This window comes from Cryptomeria japonica, chromosome 8 (assembly GCF_030272615.1).
Source record: "Cryptomeria japonica chromosome 8, Sugi_1.0, whole genome shotgun sequence".
Lineage (NCBI taxonomy): Eukaryota > Viridiplantae > Streptophyta > Pinopsida > Cupressales > Cupressaceae > Cryptomeria > Cryptomeria japonica.
In genome coordinates, this window is record NC_081412.1 from 661,479,925 (window position 1) to 661,502,375 (window position 22,451).

The following is a 22,451-nucleotide window of genomic DNA, read 5'->3' on the forward strand; positions in this document are numbered from 1 at the left end:
ATTTGCCCAAGAGGTTGTCGACATAACCTTCCACAGTTCCATGCATGAGATCAGGAAAGATAGTAGTCGTGGCTCTTTGATATGTAGCACCTGCATTTTTTAGCCCGAAGGGCATGACATTCCAGCAGAAAGTTCCCCAAGGACAAGTGAATGATGTTTTGTGTTGATCCTCGGGCGCGATCTTTATTTGATTATAACCAGAAAATCCATCCATCAATGATAACATTTCATGACCTGCTGTGAGATCAACAATCAAGTCAATATTTGGTAATGGGAAGTCATCCTTTGGACAAGCTTTGTTGATGTCTCTGAAATCTGTACATATTCTGATGCTGCGATCTGGTTTACTGACAGGCACTAAGTTAGAGATCCATTCAGGATAATCAATTGGGCGTATGAATCTGACATCCAATAATTTCTCAAGTTTCGCTTTGACTAGTAATGCCACTTGTGGATGCATCTTTCTTAATTTCTATTTCACTAGTTTTGCCCCCGGTTTAACTATCAAATGATGCATTACCAAATCCGGATCTAATCCAGGCATATCAGGGTATGACCATGCAAAGTTGATTTGTCATTCTTTGAAGAAACTTATGAATTTTGACCTTTCAAACTCTGTCAACGATTGAGCCAGGAATATGTTGTGTGGAACCTCTTCTGTATCAATGTTTGTTTTGATAGTCTCTTCTACCAACATGGATGACTTTTCCTCATATGATGCTGGGAGAATGTCGAGCCTTCCATCTTTGGGTGCCTCAGAGAGGTTTTCGCCCTCAGATACGTCCTTTCTTTTTACTTTTTTGGGGTCAAACAGTGCCACAGTGTGGTTTTTGCCATAAGACCCTTGGTTCGTTCTTATTTTCACATTTTTGCAACTGGAAGGTCCGACACCCTCACCAAAATATGCCACGCTATTGAGTTCTCTAGTGTATCCTGCTTTATGGTCCCTAGGGGGAAGATCATCTCGTATGCCAAGATAGTCAATAACAGCTTCATCATTTTGGAATGTGTCAAACTGTGCAGGTCCTTCATGATCCCAGTGAATGAGTTGGTGGTGAACAAGGGGAAGGCCTTCAATGTCTTCGAAGTTAGCGGGGCTAAGAGTGAAGATGCAGTTATATTCGGGTATGTCAAGGTAATTATCGAGGTCATCGATGGCACTCTCCTCATCAGTCTCGATCGCGAGCGAATCCAAATTATCATCACTAGTAGCGCATTCTGGGATAGGTGTTCTCATCCTATGTGATTTCAACCTAGAACCTTGAGACAAGGACTGTGTGGAATCCTCATGGGTTGTTTCTTGACCAACTCTGAACTTTTTATAAAATTCCTCTTCTTCTGTGGGTTCATCTAGCTCTCTGAATGTCTCGGTGAGATCGTAGTCACTGGAGGATTTATCTTAACCCCATTCCCATTCATTGGAGTATATGGAATAGCGATCCTCTTGTTGAATTTTGGCAGTTTTGATTTGTAAGGCTTCTTCTGTCCTTTTAGTGTGGACCTTGGAAGTCAAGAAACCAAGTCCCTTCGAGCGTTCCCTTTTGAATGTCAATTCAGGTTGTAAAGGTTCAATGATGCCTTTCTTTTGTAACCCAAGAGGGCTTTTTCCATCATACCCGAATTTTTGTAGAATCTTGAAGCCTTTGCCATATTTCTCACATGGTAGACTGATGTGATCTTGTGTGTCATCCTAAATGTCTTTGTAAAGCATTTTGTATAGGTCTTCCTCTTCCAGTTCACCCCATCTTTGAAAGGTTGTAGGGTCCCATTTGAGTACCATGATGGATACTTGCTTGTTAGGATGTGGTCTTCCATATTCTTTTGGGGAACTCATGACTTGTCGTAAGTACATGGTCTGATTTAAAGTGTATTCCCCCATGCCCTTGTCCTGAAATTTGCCTTTAAGCTCACCTTGTTTTGATGTCAAAGGTTTTAATGACTCAGGATCAATGTATGCCGAAGAAGGAATAGCTTCGCAATTACTGGGAATGATGGTCTCAGTTTTTGATCTCAATTTATTGCAGTATATGAATGGATTAGGATCACCGTTAACTGTTACCTCTACTCCATTGTGGGGAAACTTAATGCATTGGTGATATGTTGATGGGACTGCCCTCATTTCATGAATCCAAGGGTGTCCTAGCAATATGTTATAAGTGAGATCTAGATCTAGGACTTGACAAACCACATCCTTCATAACTGGCCCAACTCTAAGAGGTAAGGTGACTGTGCCCTTGGACGAACGCTCTTCATCATCATATGCCTTGATGGTGATTTGATTTGTAGAATTCACAGCTTTGTCGGAATATCCCAATTGTTTAATATTGCTCAATGTACAAATGTTTAGACCAGCTCCTCCATCTATCAAGACTCGTTTTATTCGATGTTTGTGTATGAAGGCTTCAATGTGTAGTGGTCCATTATGTGGTTGACTTACAGAGGCGTCATCGGCTTCTGTGAATGTAAGGGAATGTGGAACGAAAAGGTATCCCACCATGGCTTGAAACTGGTCTACAATCAAATCAGTAGGAATGATGGTGTCTCTCAAGATTTTGTCAAGAATGGCTTTATGAGCGGGGGATATGCGTAGGAGCTCAAGAATGGAGATGAGCGCGGGTGTCTTCCCTAACTGTTCTACAAGGTCATACTAAGGTTTGGTTGATGAGGAAGCAGTGTTTTTAGTTGGAGCACCTTGCAAAGTGATTTTACCTCGGCGGGTTGTAACATGACATTCAGAGGTAGGTTCGGAAGAAGATCCAACGCCTTTTAGGACAATCTTGGGTCTCTGGGTAGAATTCTTAGGGGTTTTGTCCTTGATGATAATGGTAGAGACATAATTGTCCATCGAGATGTGATTGATAGTTGAATCATAATTATAAGATGCTCTAGTATAGTTGGTTTGGTCATCTGTGGCTTTAGCTTTTCCCTTGTCATGCTTTGGGAATGGTTCCTTAAACATCTCATGTTCTTGATTGGATGAGTGTCCCTCAATCTCAATGTCACCTCTATCAATGAGATCTTGTATGATGTTCTTCAGTCGATGACAATTTCCTGTTTTATGACCCTTTCTCTTATGAAATTCACAATATTCATCATCATTCCACCAATTTGGCTTAACCTTTGGTTCATATGGAGGAAAATCTGGAACTGTGATTACTTTGTTTGCCACTAGCTTTTTGAAAACTGACTCAAGTGGTTCTCCCAATGGAGTGTACTTCCTTCGTGATCTGGAAGTTGTTTGAGTATTCACTTGATTATTTGTAGAACTTGATCCTGAAAAGATGAATTTGGGTCGCACTGTGTTGGCATCAACAACACCATCATTGACTGTGTTCTTGTTTTTGTTCCAAAATCTCGGATTGTCTTTTCCCTTAAAGTCATCTTTGTTTTCCTTGAATATCTTAATAACTCCTTGTTCAATAAGGACCTTCTCTATTGCTAAGCCTTTTTCAATGACATCCTTGAAGGTGGACAAACAAGCTTTCCTTAAGTCATAACCAATGTCTTTGTTAACATTCTGGGTGAACATTTCCACCATTTGTTTTTGTGGAATTTCACAAGAGCATCTGCTGGCTAGATTTCTCCATCTTTGTAAAAATGATGCAAAAGATTCTCCATCTTTTTGCTTAGTGTTGCACAAAGTAGTGACTGATATGTGTGTCTCTATGTTGTAGGAGAAATGTTGGATAAATGCCTCTACTAAGTCACCGCATGACTTAATTTCAGGTGGAAGTTGGTAGAACCATTCCATAGCTTGATCACCTAGGCTTTGTGGGAATAATCTCATCAAATATGTCTCTTCTGCTGCTACCTCAATGCAAGCTATGAAAAACTATCTTATGTGTGCCTTAGGATCCCCTTTTCCTCTATACTTATCAAATTTAGGCATCACAAAGTGTGTAGGAAAAGGAGGCATTGGAATGCTTTTGTCAAATGGATAGGGACATATGTCTCTCATTGTGTATGTTGGCTTTGGTGTATTTATGTCCTCCATTTTCTTTTGTAAGTTCTTGATTTGTTGCTCCAAATTGCTCTTAGGTGGAGATCGACTTCTTGGACCATACCCCATGTTTGAGGCACCAATTGGAGGAGGAGCATGTTGCATATATGGATGATATTGATCATACACATGTTCATATGGAGGAGGTCTATAGTGATGTTGCGTATATGGACCACTTGGTATAGATTCATGTTGAGGAACACCATATCTATTTTGTCCATGTATACCATACTCTACAGGCATGTCATGTTCTAATGTGTTGCCCCCAAATTTGACACGGGGTTTCCTTGTGTCCAAATTTTGAGCATGCCTTTGAATATCCAATTGCTTTGGTGGTTGATCCTTAGCCTGGGTATGTGATTGAGCATATTTTTCTACATAAGACTTCCATAATGGTCTGCGAAGGTGAGTATCATATGCTTGACCATGTGTATGTGGGACCTCTGGTTTTTGAAGCAAAGATGATGGTGATTCAGGTACCATATATTGTCCTCTATTTCCTCCACTATTAGGCCTCCTTTGATCCATGTTGGAGTGAGTTTGTTGCAAAGGTTGATTTTCCATTATTTGAGACATGTCAAAATCATGAGGTATCTTGGCTCCACTTTGTGCCATCATTTGTAAGAAGTATTGTCTATCCCTCCTCATTATTTCCTCAATCAATCGATTGAAACGAGGATCCATAATGGATTCTTCCACATCTGCTGAATGTACTGAAAAGTTGTCCATATCATCATTGTGTGTATCATTGTTGTTTGTAGTGTCCATGTTCTCAACATTTGGAATGTTTCTATAGGCATCCATGTTAGGTAATGTGTTATGATCAGTATTGAAAAAGACATCATTGTCATACTCATAGACACTCATGTTTGCGGACTCTTGAGCCTCTTTAGTTTCTCTCCTAGATTTTTGAAGACGAGTTTCAACCATGAACTAGGTATTGATCGAGATGTGTGAGACTAGATGAAAAATGGAAAAAGTATGGAAGACCAAGAGTTGGATAGAATGTAAGTGAATCTGAAGTGTACTTGCAATGTCCACAGTGTAAGACCAAGTATGTATGTAGTAGAGTAGGTGTGACTTCCAAAGAGAGGATAGTTTCTCTTGATGAGGTAAGTTGACCTTGACTCTAAGTAAGACCAAATGAGACCCAAAGGTGATAGACCTTGATGAGGGACAACTTAGCAAAGTGTTGTTGTATGTAGTGTGTTGACAAAGTATGATGAGGACAAGCAAGTGACCTTTTGACTCAAGTTTAGACAATTGTGAATGTAAAGTGAGATGTGAAGCAATGATGGACTGTGTGAGACCTAAAGACGGGTTGAAAGCTAAATGAAACTTGGAGGAATAACCTAGGAAGCTTAAGAATTCTGAAACTAACTGTGTTTGTTTGCTGGACTGTAAAAGTTTTTGAATTCTGAACACAGACGCGATTTCCCGACATAGACATGGTTCTGTTTAACATAGACGTGCTTATGAGATTTTTGCAAAATGCACTATTGATTCTGGAAACACAGACGCATTTCTGACCTTCACAGATGCGGTTATACAACACAGACGCTATTATGTCAAACACAGACGCGTTTCTACAAAATTTGTGCAATTTTTTCCAATCTGTGAAGTCGTTTTGTTGTGACCAAATCTGACTGTTTGACTGTTTTTCATGACAAGAGGACACAATGTGGATGAAGACCCAATGTTTGTAAGTGTCTAGACTCAAAAAGACTCCAAAAAAAAAGTGTATTGTTTGATGTAAAAATGTTTTGCATACACTTGAAGACACAAAAGACACAATGTTTTGTTGTTTGGTCTTGAATGTTTGAATGTTTAAAATAAGTCAAGCACAATTCTTATGGCTAGCCAAGACAATAGTTGTTGATCCTACATGGAGTTTTACCCCCGAGGCTATGCTATTCAGAGCGGATACTTAGATGCTTGACCTCATCGGCTCCACCCTCGGCACTCACTTCTCAGGTCAGCCAAGCATCAGTCCCCACGAAAACTCCCCGTGGCGAACTTTGTATCTCTACTAAGAACCATATGTGTGTGGGCCGCTACCAGAGGTCCGACCTCCTGCCCCAACAACTAGAAGGATTTGGGCTTCTAAAACAAAAAGGTGCTAGTAAGGGCATCCGCTCGTGTGGCCATACATGCAACACTTTCAGCTCTATAAATACAGAAGGCTCCTAGCCGGTAGGGGTTACGCCCTACAACCGATCAAATAAATTTGATCAAACGGGTTTATGGGGAGACATAGTGTCGGTATGAACTAATCAGCACACGTTATTCATAGTTTTCACCATGAATACAGTTATTTATAGTGGTTTGGAAGGGGTGGGTTTTCCTCGCTACCACTTGGGTCGTTCTCTTCTCACTAGTAGTCCTAATGACCACACGGGAAGACAAGCCCTCTAAAGATTAAACAAAAAGAGCCTATTGCTCAAAACACAAAAGACAATGGTTCAATTTTAGTGCACCAATTGAAGTGTTTGCTAATCTATTGAAAACAAAGCACACAATAAAAATCCAAAAACCCTTGCCAAGGACCTGCAACAAAGAGTTGTTAGTAGTTTGGATTGTTTCAAATAATCACCCCTTCCTGCAAGCACACAAGTTAGGTAAATTTTAAACTCAAAAGATTTTGTGAAAATAGGGGCCTTCAACCAAACGATTTTGCTTTCAAGACAAGCTGTACCAATTTCGTTAGCTAGATCTGTAAATGTTAGCTCAAAATAAACCAAATCTGAAACCTTAAATGCAAAATCCAAAACCGATCAATAAGCCCAAAATTTAAAACCGGTGCACATAGACGCGATTACCCTCAACGCAGATGCGACTTCTTGATGCAGACGCGGTTCTAGAACGCAGACGCGATTTTTGGACACAGACGTGTCTAAAAACACCATAGACACGACTTTAAAACACAAACGCGGTTTTCGGAACTTGCAAAATAAAATTCTGTTGACAACACAGATGCGATTTCAGATGTTGTAGATGTGCCAGAAAGTCAAAAACGCGATCCGAAAGTACGCAGACGCGAAAATATCAAAATGCTGCTGAAAATGTTAGATCTGTAACTTCAAAATGCAAAATCTGCAACAAGGATGTTAAATGCAAAAAAGGGACAAGAGTCCCACCGGGCGTGCCAAAATGTATATGGTGAAAATGGATAACAATAATAACGATATTGAAAGGCTAAATGAATTCAACCACAAAACCCTAGCCTAACAACAACAAAGATCCACCATAACATATGAAGATTACCTAAGACAATGCAAATCAAATGAAATCACAAAGATTATACCATCACATGTCCAATAGGGTTTGAATCTCCATTCTTCCTATCTCCATTGATCTTGCTTGATATATTTGCTCTCAGATTTTATGTGCACAAAAGCTCAACAAAGAACGGAATGTGGTTGCAAGTAGGATCGTAGTGTAGTCAATTGATCAAGTAGTTTATTAGGGTTTGATAATGAAGGAAGTATCTCCTTATATAGAAGACACTATATGAAATGGAGGGATAAGATTGAGAGGTGTAAAAGGAGGTCGGTTATGATTAGAGGGTAGGTAAAAGAAATAATAAAATAATGAAAGGGGTAGGTAGTGTATGAATTAAGAGATGAATGACATGTGTCATAGGTAGAAAAGGCTAATGAATTAATTAAATAAATAAAGATTTATTTAATTAATAGAAGAAGTGGGATCAATTAAATAAATAAGATATTTATTTAATTTAGGAAAAGGATAATTTAAATAAATAAATATATTTATTTAAATGAGAAATAAGGCTAGAAGAAGATAAATTAATTAATTAAATAAATAAAGATTTATTTAATTAATAGAAGAATTAGGCTTAAATAATTAAATAAATAAAATATTTATTTAATTAGATTGGACAATTTTGGGTGTCTACAGCATGCATAACCACTATCACACATTGAATCAATAATTGCTTACAAAACACTATTGATGAGTTCACGTTATTCCTATATAGTGACCATTGCATACACAATATTTATGAGAACTCATACTAACATTGCGTTAGTTGTGGCTTCTTGTAGTAATTTGTGTCTTCTATCTAACATTATCCTACTTGTAGATTATGCTACATAAACTCTAGCCGAGTCACAAGTGCTTGTACATCATTATTCATGCTTCTAGTGGATATTATTTTCCAGTAGTGATTGTAAGTTCTTCTCAAAACGACTTACAGTTATTGCCACAATATTACCACATATCAAGCAATACATATGTTGTGCCACAACGTTTGCTATAGCATCACCACATGTAAACAAACACGAACAATATCTAAAACTCATCACATTTCACTACACTGTAATAAGTAGACAAACTCTTCCAACTTGAACTTTCTACGAGTGAATAAAAACCCAAGTCCCAACAATTATTGTCTCTACAAATAACACATGGGAGTTACTTTAGATCCCCTTGGTCATTTGGTTCAAATTTCTTGAAAGGGAGTTAAATTCTATTCTAGGTGTTACTGTTAGATGGGTCACCTGGGTCCAACATAGACTTATTGCACCTATACTTAATCACAATCGTTGGTGACCTAGATCTCCATGATCCATATATTAAAGACATGAGAAAAATATCGTTTGATAATATTATCGCACATACATGATTACAAATTCACCACATATCTGAACCCAACAATTTCCAAGAACTCCCTATCAATGACTAGAAGGTTTGAAACATTACAATATCCATTTCTTTCTATCATGCTCAAATCACTCTGACCAATATTATGCATAAACAAAACACAATAAGCATGGAAAACAAGATCAAAACCTTGATGAAAGACTAGCTTATGCTTTGAAAGGTCTAAGTCGTCCCAAGGTAGACTAGACTCCACCAAGCCAATGTATGTAGGATGTGCCAAGATGACCAATCCACACCAAGTGTGGTTTGAAGCACCAACGTGTGGAGTGATTCGTCCGGCACTATAAATACACTGTGCCGTGATAAAAACGGTAGAAAATTACCCTTTTGGCACGGAGAATGAAAGTTCAAAAATTTTCTAACAAAATTTATCACGGTTAAAACTTTCTGTGACCGACCGACTCCTGAAAATGGTCTTTCTTTTTACTAGTCTAATTGTAGTAAGGTGTATTTACAAAACCCTAAAAATCGAACTTTTTACTGGCCACAACGTAATATATATAGTAGCATTCATTGTGCCTTATATATTCAAAAAAAAGTTGTTGTCTTGATATGAAATGATTATTTGGTCACATTTTATATAGTATTTATTGCATTGTTTTCTTATGATGATGTTGATACATAGTTACATATTTTATATACATTATTGTGATTACCTTTAAAATATTAAGAACAACCATACACCCACCATAACCTAATTCATATTGACAAAGTGATATGAATAACATCTAGACATACCCAATCACTACCACATTATATCACTATTCCTTTCATTCTTTAAAGTGGCTACCTAATGTTACCATACACACATTTTTTAGGGCACATATAATCATACTAGTTATTTCATGTGTATATATTGTGGGGTCTAATAGTCCTAAAATATGCACCTGTCGTATGTGTAAGGATTCTTTTTTTTCACCATGATACTCAATATTTTTATATGTATACAAGTTATGGGTGCCTAGTAGCTTCAAACTCTACACTAGCTAAATGCGTCATTACATCTTGATCTAAATTTTAATTTTACACCAATTATTTCATTTGCATACACAATAGAAGCCTAGTGGTTTTGAATTTCACACTATGATCCTTCTTACACCAAATTATCCAAGGTAACCATGCACATATGCTATAGAGGCTAGGTGGTTCTAAACTCAACATTGGTCATAAGCACCATGCCATCATGCTCAAATTTTAGTTCTCACGATAATTATACTTCATGTCTTGTGTATGCATTAAATAGTGATTATGACTTTTACAGTTCACATGATTCTATAAAGGTGCATAAGATGACATCTTACACCTTCCATATAAACCTTGTTGCATACAAGTCATAATCGTACATCCATAACAATTAATTTGATCTATTTGGCACATAAACTAACATCAACCAAACATTTATTAGTTATTCACCACTTCCCATCATTTCATTATGTCATAACAAAATTTAGGACATGTTGGCCACCCTAGACTAATATATTTGATGTAGGTGCATAGGACAACATCTTACACCTTCCATTTAAACTTTGTTGCATACAAGTCATAAATGCATATCCATAACAATTAGTTTGATCTATTTGGTACATAAACTAATGTCAGCCAAATATTTTTTTAGTTATTTGCCACTTCCCCATCATTTCATAATGTCATAACAACATTTAGGACATGTTGGTCACTCTACACTAAGATATTTTTTTTTATTGGAGTAAGCAATCTAAGAATACACTAAGATATTTGATGTTGCCTAAATCACCAAAATTCAAATTCACCTTATTGAGCGCAAAAGTTAGTCAATTTATAAAAGCAATCTTTATGTTATTGAACAACATACCCAAAAAGATAAAATAATGACCATGGTTATGTATTTAAGGACACCCCCTAGGTCACTTAAATCCTTTAGGAAAATAAAGGAATTAAAAGAAGAAAGATTCAACAAAAGAGCATTCAAATAAACTATTGTTCATCTAAGCATTATCTTGATCAAGATATACAATAGCTCCTAGCATGGGCAAATGAAAATGGTGATGTGACCTTTAATAGCCAAAACTACTTATGCAAATACATAAGGCTATAGGATGCACATATGCTCATGATGTGGCATCCTAGGTTAAACCATGGAAAAGACCAACTTTACAATCATAGTAAGGATCAAGGACAACAATCCCCAAACACACATATGTTTATATGTCTATTCTGATTTTTTTAATGCGCTAAAACGATGTGATCCTAGGGTCTTCCTTGAATGCTCTTATAGAATGTACTGAATGGCTTGAGATGAGAGATGACGTGAAATCGATGTAATTGAGTTCATTTACACACAAGCACATATCAATCAATCATGCAAATATGTGTTTACTTAGTTTATAAGCAGCTAGTGAAACAAATAGGAGTCATCCCAATTTTAATTTTAAAATTTCAAGAGTTAGATTTATGGACGTAAGATTGATCACACACCCATAAGATTGGCTTACGATAAGAGAGATGGTGTTTGTGTAGGGAATATATACTTGATCATGGAAGTTGCAATAAGTGTTAGGTGTAAGAAAAGATGCATACAAATAAATAAGATATAATTAAATACATGAAAATGTGTATAAATAGATATAGGTAAAAGGAAGAATGAACCCAACTTTACAAAAAATTATGTCATTTATTATTATTATTATATAATTATATCAAACTATTATCTTAAAATACATACAAATTAAATAAAAATTAACAAGAATATACAATTTTTAATTTTCCATACTATTTTAATTTTATATGTAACAACAATTGATTATTTTTATTTTATTAAAAATATATATATGAAATGTATATATACATTAAATATCAGTGCAAAACAATTTGCAAAATTTGAGCCACACTTTCAACTTCCTTTACATTCCTTGTGCTTTGATTGCTAACCACTTGATATGCACGACAAACTAACAAGATGTCCCTCGTACAACTTCCCACCAAATTCCTAAGATGTAACATTTGATGGGAGCTTCAAAGGTTTCTCATTCATTACAAAGATACACTCCACTAGGGTTAATGCTTCACTCATCCATGGGTTTACAACCATTATTTATATTTGAATCCAACTAAAAATCAGGTTAAGATATATGTGATGAAGAATAATTGAAAAGAGAAGTTAAGATATGTGAAGAAGAATAATTGAAAAGATAGGTTAGTATGAAAAGATAGTGGTGAAAGATTGTATATGAAAGGATCTTTAGGGGCTTTCAATGGAGGAATCAAATGAATATGTGATGGAAAGATTTAGACTTTTACTTACTTTCTTATCAACAATCGGCTGTCCTTCAAAAGAGAAGATCTCCAAATGGATTCATTGCTTTAATAATGTTGACATTTGATGACTCACTGGTTTGACTTTAGCTTCCCACAAGTGGATTTTTTATGGTTTACTAGAAGAACACATCGGCCAATTTTTTTTTGGAAAGAGTTTGGATTTTACTTTTCTAAAGTTATTCCATTAAAAAGGAGTGGCCTTTGTTTGGGAAATATATATTTATTACAATGGTGAAATGTTTATATTTATCTTAATTTTGAGGAGATTTTGATAGATTTTCTTGATATAATTATATGGTAATATTTGATAAGTATAATTATTTTTCATATTTATTTTCACATATTTGTATTATTTATTGACTTAGACTTATATATTATCTATGGATTCAATATTTCTATTTTTACATATTTGTATTATTTATTGACTTAGACTTATATACTATCTATGGATTCAATATCTCTTGTTTTGAGTAACTTATACGATAAACAGACTTGACTCAAAAATTAGATTTTGAAAATTCAAATGAGTTGACTCAAATACCCATTTCTTAAGTGATTGTGAAATGACTTGGTGCATGCTTGTGCAATGAATTATTATGTCCTTGTGTCCAAAGACATTCAGTTCATCATTAATTCATCATTTGACCATTATTCAAAATCGTAATATTCTAAGTAACATTCTTTAAAGGAAAGCTTTAATTGGAATCTTAAAGATTTAGAATATTGTATTACATCCAACATCTAGATCACTTTCATTATTTCTTCTTGTTTATTGATCATTTCATAATTGTAAAGTTGATATTTCAAGGGGGTTGAATCAGGGTAACTTAACCGTAGCAATCTAGCAATCTCTTCAAGGTATGTTAAATGTTGTCAAAGTTTAGTAGTAAATAAGGAATAGAAAACCCATTGAATCAAGTAACAAAATTGTACAATGCACCAAACCAAATTTTAGGCTACAAATCATATATGCATAATGAAGAATTAATTCTTAGACATAAATCAATCGACAAATTTTCATCTACACAAAATCACAAGTGACACTTGAGAAATTATATTGATTATTATATAGTTGGATATTTTTTGGGCTCCACCATTTTCAAATGGCTCCTAACTAGCATTTTTCAAATATCCCATTTGCAAAACGACCAAACCCATTCCTGTCCATAATACCACGAGTTCCTTGGTGTCAAAGGTACGAAAGTTGGGCTCACTAGCAATTCAAACTACAAAAGAGTGAGAATTGGTAATAGGAAACCCTCCAAATTCCCAAATAATATACCACTACCAAAAGGTGCTCCCTTCAATCCATTCCCACATCAAATTGCTTTCTCTCGTAAAAAAAAAAATATTTCATTAAAAGTTTCAACAAAGTGCAACAAAGAACCACAAATGGTTTCCTTAGTAGAAGTATGATCAATAAAAATCTCTCAAACCAGTAGCATCTGCACCAATGAATACTGAAAGAAAAGATTTGGGATTTATTTAAGTCATGTTTTTCATAACTGATGGAGATGATGGTGTGTCGGTAAAGGACTGTTGATGATGATATAATTATGATATGATGCTCGATGATCAGTTATTTGTGTTGTCATTGATGGCAACCATATTTGTCCATGTTTGTTTATGCTTGGTATGTCATCTAAGTCTATTGGTTAAGTCTAACCAGTAATGAATTGAATTGAATTGAGTTGGAAAGCAAAGCTGCTAAGTGACAATGAACCAGTAAGCAGGAACAAAGAAAGAGATGGTTGTGGTAGTGATCTGTGTTGAGTTAGGTGTTGCAGTTTGGAATGTATGCTTGTGACATCATAATGAGTCTATGGTTTCAACCACATCATAATTGGAGAACCGAAAGTCATGTTTGTAATTGACTATTGTATAATCAACTAGGGTTTGAGAACCGGTATCAAGATCTTTTGACCAGTGATGTTTTATGGTTTGGCGATGATTCTTTTCATGTTCATAAGTTGATGATTCAACGTGTCAGAATCCGTGTGAAGAGATAAGATGTTGTTTTGACACATACAAGGATTGAATTTCTTGGGAAGCAGTGAAGTGCTTAACAAAATGTGTTAAGGGTTTGACAACTTATCAGATCGATGTGCAGTGATGAGTTATGATCATTCAACGGCTGTAATTGTCTTGTAATTTGTTATAATGATCTATATGATGGTCTGTAATGATTTGTAATGATCTGATATGATCTATGATGTTGATTCATTGTAGGTTAGGGTTATGTAACTGACCTAACTGTAAAGTCTATTTAGGTCAAGTTTTAGAAGGTTAATTGTTTTGGTGATCAGAGTGTGTGTGTGTCTCACCAGATTGAGATGTCTTCATGAGAAAAGAAGATTGGAGATGACAAGGATCTATAATAGCAAGCTATGAAGTGTTGAGTCCAAATCATTTATTTGTTGTTTCCTAACAATTGCAGCAACATTAAAATCCCTTAACCGGGTAGGTCTTAACAGGCCTGATCTTGTAAATCCATTCACTGGGTGGCTCATTAATTTGGGTTTAAATCCTCCAACGAGGTTACTCCTAATAGGGTAAAGCTCCTAACAGAGCTAAGTTGTAAAATACCTTGACTAGGTGACTCCTAACAGGGTTTGCTCTTAACCGAGCATTACTGTAAAGCTCCTAACTAGGCTAGGCCTTTAACAGGGTGCATTCCGAAAGAGTGCAAATTTTGTGGGTACCAATTCCCACCGTGGTTTTTCTCATTTGGGTTTCCACGTGAAAAAATCATTGTATTCATATGGTGGTTGATTTATTTATGTGTGGTTTTGATTTCATTTCATTACTTACATATTGATGAACATATGAATGAGTGGTTTTGTAAATCTGCTTTAAGTGATTGATTGAGTGAAAACCGAACCTAGTTATGAACTGTTTTGTGAAGTATTTTGTAGATTGGTGAAAGATTGCAGTTTATTGTTATCACTGATTCACCCCCCCTCTCAGTGTTAACTGGATCCTCACAATAACAACATATGCACCAGGGAACACTGAAAGAAAAGATTTGGGAGTTATTTAAGTCATGTTTCTAGAAGCATCCCTTAATAATTGTTAGGAAAGTGGTGTCTCAATCTTGCAATAATAAAAAGGTATTGTTGATAAAAAGTTACTATCGATACGTGAGCATGCTGAGTTGCAAGGGGGATTACCCCCCTTATGGGCTTCGATCCCCCGACTTACTCAGAGTTGGGGGCAATGTGCCCTAGTGGGGGTTTTTAGAAGCAGTGCCCCCGAAACAAAATTTTATTTATAATTAATCATTATGAATCTTGATTGTTTATCATTAGGTCATAGATCTAATGATGGATATTTTGTGCACTTTTTCTTCCCAAGAAAGCAATTGTATTTTATGAGGGCATTGTATTACAACTATATATTATGATGTATTCTAATAGTTTAATAGGCATTAAGTTACCTCTGGATCTCTGTTGGTGATACTCTTGTGAGGATCTTTATCCGCAACTATATTGTAATTTGTTGTTGTTTTTTGAATATATATTAGGCAACTTTTAGAGTGTAGATTTTGTTAGACATATGAGCCTTTGTTGTCATTGATGTCAAACCTATTGTTGTGGTCTAGGATGACAAAGCTACTTGGTTCGGTTAGTCTAGTTGACTTATCGATGGTCTGATTATTGGTCTAGTTACTAGTTTGGTCCGGTTGTTGGTCCTACTGGTCCAAAATTCATGTAATATAAAAGTATATGGTGAAGTTTATGGTCTGATGTAATATATTCTACTTAAGTCCTTTATATTGGTTGTATCTGGTTGTTGGTCTAGATGTCTATGAGTTAGTAATATAATGCAAAGTTGTATGCAAATTATTGTGTAGAATGATGTGATGATCAAGAATAGGTGGATATGCTAGGTTAACTATCTATAATCTTTTTGGATGGCTATTAATGATGACATGTGTTTCCGACAGATTAATTTATTTTGTTTGGTCCAAAAACTATGATACTATCTCTGATGACTGCTCAAGTGAATAATATCTTTGGTTGGAAGTATGCATGTACCAAATATGTATTAAATGGCTATGTGGATTGAAATACAATTGACTATGGCAGACCGATCTCAATTTCTTAGTTGGATGGATGTTTTTCTATGAGTGCCATGTATGTCTGTGATTATTGTTGGTGTAGTTTCAAGAGTTTGCAGAGGAATGTTCCTTGTCTTTTCATTACCTTGAGGTTATTCTGGATCATTGGATATTGTTCCTAACATATCATGGTTCTTTCATGGTGGACAACATATTTTATTTTTTGGGTTTGGAATAAAATAGTTTGGATAAAATAGATTGGTATGAACCAGCTTATGTGTTTTGGCCCATATGGTTGTGTTTAGAACCTTTTGTTGGTATTGTGTTGTCATTGATGTCAACCGATAATGGTGTCATTGATGTCATCGGTAAGTATGGGATGTCAACTGATCATTGGTGTCACTAGTATACAAGTTAGTTTTGGAGACATAAGTTGATGTTGACTGATGAATAGGCATTGGAGATAGTTGGCATTATGGCAATGCAAACTGGTGAGTGATGAGTTGGTAGTGTGTTGTTGCCAACCGGTAAGCATGTGACCAATAAGGAAACAAGGTTAAGCAAATGGAGAAAGTGCAAGAAAACAGTATGTAGTTTGATGACAATCAACATGAATCCCGCCAGATGAAGATGTTGTCACCAGATGAAGAGAAGATTGGCAGATAGTAAGGTAGATGAAGGGGATGTCTATCGGGCTAATAGTTTTGATTGAAGATGTATCTTCTCAAACAGGGAAGTCACAGTGGTGCAACACCGGAAGCAAAATGAGTAGGTGACAAGGATCCACTCCCACCGGGTGTTGGCAAGTTAAGTGCTTCAGTCCATCTACTCCCACTGGTAAGTGGTCATACTGAGCTTATCTCTCAACATGCATGGAATGCATCATAACCCTCTAAGATAAGATAGTCATAGAAGTTGAAGACAAGTGGTTGAAGGCACACACCAGATGAACAAGGTGAAACATAATGATGCCTCGGGTGTGTGAAACTAGATATGAACACTGGATCAGAAAGTGAAGGCACAATGAGCTACCAGGACAAAGAAGCAAGAGTAAAGAAGTGATGCGTTTGTCACTTTGACAAACCAGTTGAGGTGAGATCCGAGCTAATGAAGGATAATGAAAAGCTTGGCACTTGCAGACATGGATCTACTCTGAGATGTTTATGTCAACTGAAATACAGATGTAGGTTTATGCATGACAGATGAAGTTTGATGGCATGGTGTCATCAAGGTTATTACTGGTATACAGGCAGATACATTATCGATCGGTAAGTAGGACAATCAGTGAGCTAGAAAAGAGGTAAAGTGAAAAGATCCTATCGGATGAATATGAGCACGATGTGGATTGACAAGGTTGGTGACTGGGCTGATGTGATCTCACTGATAGAATAGGTTACTGTGTGATTTGAAGGTTGATCAGTTAGGGTATAACCAGTAGGGTTAGAGAACTGATAGGTAAGCATCGGTAGTGTATGATGTGATCAGTGACAGAGTCTAAACCGACACAGGTGACTGAGCTGAGCTAGATGCCGACTAAGAGTGACATGTAGACTCCAAGTGGCGTACCTGCAGTTGATGGTGAATAGAGGACCAATGAGTTAGTTACCGAGTAGGTTGACATTTAATGCAGACCCTGTGAATCAAGGGTCGATGATAGAGGATTGCAACTCGAGACAAATTGAAAGGTTGACAATTGTGATGCAATGATCAAATTTGGTGAAGGAAACAACTGAAACATTTATGTTGACTGACAGAGCAAGTCGAAACACAGGTTACATTTTTCTATATTTAGCAAACATGTATTGCAAGCAAAAATACAGTGGAAGTGATTGATTTGTTGCAGGCTGTCAATCCCCGAGCAAGATCTGATTGGATTCAATACGAATTGGGGCAGTAGAATAAAACCCTATCGTGCCAAATTTTAAGTGATGTTTTGGCGAGAACGTGCAGAGATAAATAGGCAGACCAAAGATCTAAGTTGATTTGATCATGCTAGAGGAAGGAGGTCGAAGCAGAGAGTGTGAATGCATTAGAAAGCTAGTTAGTCAATGAGTTAAGTGATGGACTTAGAAGTGAATGAGTGCTCGAAGAGTTTAACCGGAAAGAAGGGTTTAACCGATGAGGTGAAGGCAGTTGGTGGACTGTCATTGAGTTTAACAATGGTGTGAACCGATAGTGTTAGAATTGGCAGCAGAGAGTGAATCGGTGCAGAGTGAATGTCAGTAGAAAATTGACATAACACATAGCAGGTTTTGACCGATAAGCAGGGTAACCTGTAACCAAGTGTAGATTCTGACAGTCCATCAAACTAGTAGAGTCTGAACTAGTAAGAAAGTTGCAGTAAGCAAAGGAGAGCAGAGAGAGTGTGAGAAGAGACCAGACAAGGTGAAGGCTGAGTTGAGGAAGGCTAGTTGAGAAGAGTTGAACTAGTAGAGTGATTTGATTGTGAGAGGTTATAAAGCTTAATTGTAATTGGGTTATTATTATTGTATTGTTTGTATTCATTGTAATCACTGAGTTGGTGCTCGGTGCAAGGGTTGGTGCTCCTTGGGTTGGTGCCCTAAACTTTATAATAGAATATTTATTGTGAGGCTGGATTGGAGCAGTAGACTCCAACAACATTTATCACCAAGGTTTTTGCCATGTTGGGTTTTCCTCATATATCCGATGTTATGTGATGTGCCCTTTGTGTGTGCTTGCATTTTGGTCTTCTCCTTATCTCACCGGTATATTCACTTTGTGTTAGATCTGCTAACTGGTACATACATTTAGGATTAAAAGGGTTAAGTTTGGAAACCATTGATTCACCCCCCCCTCTCAATGGCATCTTGTGTTCTACACCTTTATGAAGATAATTGGAAGGCATGCCTACTAGGTGTGAATCTTCACACATCTTCTTTGCCTTCCACATGCAATGTTTTGGGTTGATGATTAATATACAGGTTGCATCCTCAAGACAACCTAATTGAGATTAATGATGATTCAGTGGATATATAAAGATAGATCAATTGAGCTATTTTGAGAGAGAGATTAGATAGATAGAATGTGATAAGAAAATATATAATATATGAAGTGAAGTAGGATGTGAATGTGATGCAAGTTTGATGTGATATAAAGGTCTGGATATCTTATAGAGAAAAGATGCAAGATGAATCCGATGATTATTAAGTTGTGAGTTGTTATCTTCATGTTAGTAGATGTTATTTCCTTTGTAGTTTAATTTCTTATTCTCATTGTATCAAGATAGATGTTTTGTATCTTGCCCTGAAGAAGTGATCTTCAATTGAGCAAGTCTTTCTTTTGTACCTTTCCCTAAGTTTGTGCACCTTAGTCTACAAGTTCGGAGCAACGAGCTCCTTGTCCTATGGCCTAAAACATTGTAAACAAATAATACATGTATTGTGAGTCAAAATCTCACTATGGTTTTTCCTAGTTTGGGTTTTCCACGTAAAAATATTGGTGTTCTTGTGTGGATACTTTAATATTTCAATTATTTACTCTTATGTATATGTTATGAATAATTGATGTGGAATAAATGTTTTAAGTTGATCAAGTTTTAGTATATGCCGAGTCACCCCCCCTCTCAAAATTCGGTAATGTTCAACAATTGGTATCAAAGCTTTGGTTCCCAAAGAGACAATTTAACCAATGAGGTATATCTAAGATTTTAAACAATATGTTTGAAGAATAATTGAATGACATGGATGCTATGGGTCGAAGTGATTGGGATGATGTTGATGGTGTTGTTGACATGGAAGGAGATTAAGATCTACATTGGAAAATCTAAATGAAAGTAGAGAAAAATATAAGAAGGTAATTGAAAATATCATTTATTTAAGAAGCCTTCTTGATAGAGGAAAGGTCATTGATGACTTTGAAATAAAACTTGATGATAAGACTAAAGAATGTTCAAGAATTGAAGAAGTAATCAGAATAAAGAAGGAACTGAAAGATATGAATGATCATATTGATAATGGGATGAAACTTAATGGTTGTAGTGAAGTGCTTGATGTTATGGTCAACTCTCAAAAACAAAGTAAGGATAAAAGTGGACTTGGTTTTGAAGATGGTGAATGTTCTAAGTCATCTAGCAAGAAAGTTAAAGGAAATGGAAAGGTCAAGGATAATTTGAAGAGCTCTAATAAAGATCAGAAGGATTTCATTTTAGACTGGAGCTTCTAAAACTCATAGAATATCAAGAGACCTCCTGTTCTTTCCAGATATTCATCTTTTAATGGTAATTGTTTTTCATGCAATATATTTAGACATAAGATAGTGAATGCAGAAGTTAGAACAAAAATCAATTCCTTACTAAAAATTGTTAGTATTGTAATAAGTTTGGACACAAACCAAGTGAGTACAGAGGTAGGTTGAATTGGAATAGAAATGGAAACTCAGTTTTTAGCAAAGGCGTGGAGATTAAGATTTGCATTGGCAAACCTAAATGAAAGTAGAGAAAAACATAAGAAGGTAATTGAAAATATATTTTATTTAAGAAGCCTACTTGATAAAGAAAAGGAGGTCATTGATGACTTTGAAATAAAGCTTGATGGTAAGACTAAAGAATTTTCAATACTTGAAGAAGTAATCAGACTAAAGAAGGAATTGAAAGATGCAAATGATCATATCGATAATGTGATGAAACTTAAAGGTGGCACTGAAGTGCTTGATGATGTTATGTTCAACTCTCAAAAACAAAGTAAGGATAAAAGTGGACTTGGTTTTGAAGACGGAGAATGTTCTAAGTCATCTAGCAAGAAAGATAAAGGAAAGGGAAAGGTCAAGGATAATTTGAAGAACTCTAATAAAGATCAGAAGGATTTCATTTTAGACTGGAGCTTCTAAAACTCACAGAATGTCAAGAGACCTCCTCTTATTCTTTCTAAGTATTCATCTTTTAATGGTAATTGTTTTTCATGCAATATATTTGGACATAAAGCTTGTGAATACAAAACTTAGATTATAAATCAATCCTTTACTGGAAATTAGCAATATTGTAATAAGTTTGGACACAAACCAAGTGAGTGCAGAGGTAGGTTGAATTGAAATAGAAATGGAAACTCGGTTTATAGTAGAGGTGTTCAATCTTTCAATGGATATTGTTATGTCTGAAATGTATATGGACACAAAGCTTTTGAGTGCAATTCAAATAGGAATGTTGGAAGAAGTGGAAATAATAGAATAAATAGAAGTAAATATCAACAAGTTTTAGTATGCTATAACTATAATAAAAGGGGACATATTGTGAAACACTGCAAAAGAAGGAAGGAGAAGACAATTGATCTAAAAAAGAAAATTGATATCAATGAAGAGGAGAAAATGAAGATGACATGGGTGAAGAAATTAGAAGATAAAGTTGAAGAGAAGATTGAAGATGTATCCGCACCTACTATGGATTATGACTCTTCTTTCGGAAACTAATTTTGACAGCATTGTCTAAGGGGGAGAATTTAACACAAACCTTTTGTGCCCCCTCCTGGTTCGGATGCTAAGTTCTTCTCAACATGGCAGAAGTTTGGAATCTATTTTTGGTGGCTTTTGAGCAAATTTGATGATCTGAAACTTGTTTCTATGGTCTTTGGTGTACAATGTGTCATTTTTTTAGGAACCCTTTGGAAACCCTAAGTGGCAAATATATATTGCTTTTTGAAGTTCATTTTGTGAAATTGCAATTAAGGAGCTAGTGAATGTGAAGAGGATCAAAGGCATTGTTGCACATGTTAAAATGTATTTTTCAAGCTATGATCTTTTAATTAGAAATTTCTAAAATTATCAATGTTCATGATGAGGCTCGACCTATTTTTGAGAAACTTCCATTTATTTCGACGGTAGATGGTCTTTTTTATGTTTTTTCTTTTATTCCTGAAAAATTTATACATAAAGAGGATGTCCATTGTTACGTTCATGTTTCTATGGAAGAATACAATCATGGAAAGATCAATGATTTTAAGAGAATTCTTCTAGTCGACAATTTGTGTAGGTTTAAATCTGATTATGCCAATCTAGGGCATATGGAGTTGGACACATGGAGAAATTTCCCTATTTTTTGCAATGAAGAAATAATAAAGATTGTGCTGAGCAAAATACGTGAACACTCCTTATGGCTGGTTTACCATACTTGATTTCCAAGGAAGCCCAAAGGGATGTAACCAGCTTGTGTTCTATCGAAAAGGTACCCACTTTGAAGTTAGTAAAGAATGAAGAGGTGAACAGGCTAGTTGGAGTTGTACCTGATAAGCTAGCTCTTCAGATTGGCATCATTATTGATCTGGGTGAAAGGTATGCAACTATGTGAATTTTGTACAAACTATATTTGAGGAATGAGAAGGGTCGTCTTCCTCTATGGTAGTTTATGTGGCCTACCAAATGGTAAAGGAGTGTAGATGCAAAATAATGGCTATCACACATAGCTAG